Here is a 3213-nt window from a genome sequence, read left to right on the forward strand (position 1 = left end):
AGTAGTGAAAGAAAAAAGTTATAGTAATTCAGGTCTTGGAAGAGAAGGGCTAGTTCATAGAGCTTTTTCCCCTGAAACAGGAAGCGAGGGGTGATGACGTATGTAAGTAAATAAGTAAAACGTGTAAGCCCAAAGTGATTATTTTTCAGATATATAAAATTAAAACGATGAGTTTAAAATGAGCAACAGTAAAGCCTCTCCTCTAAAAAATTTTAAAAGGTACATGTTACAATAATATATCGATGTGAAAAAAAATTATTTTATTTAAAACATTTTGGCATTTGGAACATAAAATAAAAGTAGCGAATACTCTATCAAGGGTATCGAAAGACGAATACAATTTTAAAGGTACCGTAAGGTATTTTTCATTCTTTAAGCATAACATTTTTGTTAAAATCTCTATTTTTGTAGTTCAACAGCTTAGAATTTTATAAAACAAATTCATAATCAAAATCGCTGTTGTTAGTTATCAAAAAATAACCAAGATGTGATTTTTGCGTAAATGTCACTAAACTATACAAATTGCTATTATCTATCACACTATGAATGTTTCTTTCATGTGAAAGTGTCCCTTTTTCGATTTGTATGGAATTGTCGGGTGTCGAAATACTATCAGAATACTGTCAAGTGAGCTTCTGAATGTAAACAAAGAACACCCCATCTGGTGACCGAGAAGCTTCGAAGCAGTGCTTCACTTCTAGTGCGGGTTGGCCACTCCTTCCTTTCTTACCTCCATGGGTGAGATAGCTTCCCCCGCAAAGCAGTTTTAGGGTTGTCATAAAATGGCAAGATAAGGCAAGATAGCCACACTTGGCGAAAAATCGCCCGTTTGGCGAAATTTAGCGACAAAATTGACGATATACCATGGACGGTTGGAGAACCTTTTGGTACCGGTTTAGCCCAGAATGTTCTCGAACACAAGCCGAAAGCTATATAAACCCTGCTGGTCCGCGGTCAGAGTGTGGCTCGTCGAGAGGGCGAGCTAGTGTGTCTCGAGTTAGTCAGTCCGTGCGGATTCGATCGAGTTGACAGCCGGCCAGCGAGTGCCGAGTGGGTCGTAGAGTGCATCGAATAGTCTCTTAGTATATCGCGGTTAGTGCATTGTCCAGAGAGTGTGTTAAGCTCCAGGAACGACTGAACCGAAGAGTCGGGAGCTGTGCTCTGTGTGTGAATGCATCACGAGTTGTAGCGTGGAGAGTCTCGAAAGTACGTGGAGTTCTGAGAACGACCAAGCAAAATCGGAAGCTGTACTATGGTGCTTTGCAGTGAAGCTGTCTCCACCGTTATAGCCTGATAACCTGAAGGCTGTGTCGCTGATTGTGTCAGCGTGTTTATAGTAGTTCTTCGACGAATGTAACGTGATTTTGGAGCTGTCCTGATTAGTACTGGCTAAATAAAGTGTGTTTCGATATTTCATCAAGTGCTGTCGTCGTTATTCACTCCAAATCCTCACGAACCCCGTATGAACGTGAAGGAAGAAAATAACATAACAACTGGTGTCAGAAGAAAAACTCAACAATATTAAACAGTTGAAACTGTTTTTCGAACTGATCTTGAAGTAATTGAAGGTTTATAACGATTGAGGGGAAAGTTGAATTTCAGCTTCTCCTGTCATTTTCTTTGTATTTGGGAAATGCGCAAGTGACTTTGTAGAAACATTGGGTTATTTTGAAGCAGGAGAGATGAAAAATGAGCAATGCTCTCGCCGGGAGTCCAACCACGGAAATCTCGAATACGCGTCAAGCGTGCTAACCACTACACCACGAAGGCATGCCAAGAAGGCGGGAGAAATACCTTATAACTTCATCTGTAAATGTAATATGCTTTGAACCACTTTAGCCTTAAAGACCCAACAGATCCTATCATTAAAGCTATATGTTTGCCTTTTTTCTGCAGCTCCAAGTATCAATGATTTCTTTTTTCAGTTATGTCTGTAAGAGAACTTAAATTCAACAGCCAGCGAAAGTTCGTCAGTTCAGCAGAATTTTGATTTCTAGTACTAAGATAATTTTTTACTTCTTGAGTTAAATTTACGGATCTTACAAGAAGTTTAACATTCCTGAGCCAACGTATGTAGAATGAGATCAGAACCTTTAGGATTTTCTAGTAGGGTGGTGTTGCGATGGAAGAACTCAAATAAAATTTACTATTTTTATAACTATTTTCACGACTGATCCAAAGACCAATATTCTACAACACAAAGATTCCTGGTGGATGATACAGTGATACAACATAAAGTGTAAAAATGATATCCTGGTGCATGATACAGTAATACGACATAAAGTTTGGAAATTGTTTAGTTTCTTACAGAGGGCTATTAGATCATTAAATAACGTAGTAACTTTGTTTAATGTAACTTGCGTTCCTGTCATCAGTCAAATAGTGAAAAGAAAGTATAAGATGGATTTATTGAAGAAAACATCGCGATGCGAAACCAAATTGGGTAAATATTCAAAGGAAACGCAAGGTGACAATATAGTGTGAGTAAACAATATAATGAAATGGGAAACTAAATGAAAATAGAATCTGACCAAAAAATCTTTATTTTTGAGGAATGAAAAAGAGAGCAGAAGGTAAACACAATAGAGCTAGTATAAATTATTGGAGAAAAATTCTCTCTCATTATATTAACAACAATGACGCGCAGTTTTTAACGGTTTTTCGTCTTTCGTTTTCTAATCAAATGGTCGTAAAAGCTCAAGTTTCATCTAATAGTTCTTCTATATTCAATTTTAGTCGATTAAATGTGCAAAAAAATTTTTCATAATAGATCAGAAATCAATAACGCATACAAACAAACGAACACACAAACAGATATTCTTCTTTATATGTATAGACTTTGTAAAACTTACAAATTTTTGATTAACAAACGCCACGATTTGAACGCGAGCAATAGGAACACTTTACAAAATAAGGCATTTTGATCTCCAATGCCCGAGACTGTTGCCATTCGGAAAAATGAATGCGAAGATTAGCGCTTTCAGAGTTTTTAATTAATATTTCTGCTAATTAAAGTCGTACGAAAATGGAAATAGTCGAAATGGCTTCCCACGAATTTTTGGAATCGGGAATAATGTATTTAATGTTTGGCAATGCTACTTTTATTTTATCGTAAAACTTAGAAAGCGTAGAGAAAATTTCCATTCTAACCTCCTTGGATAAAGCAGATTTTCATCTCCAGCTTGCGAGACTGTTGCCACTAGGAAAAATAAC

Source organism: Stegodyphus dumicola, chromosome 5, assembly GCF_044657685.1.
Source record: "Stegodyphus dumicola isolate Sdum_Otavi_A_Nest chromosome 5, ASM4465768v1".
Taxonomy (NCBI): domain Eukaryota; kingdom Metazoa; phylum Arthropoda; class Arachnida; order Araneae; family Eresidae; genus Stegodyphus; species Stegodyphus dumicola.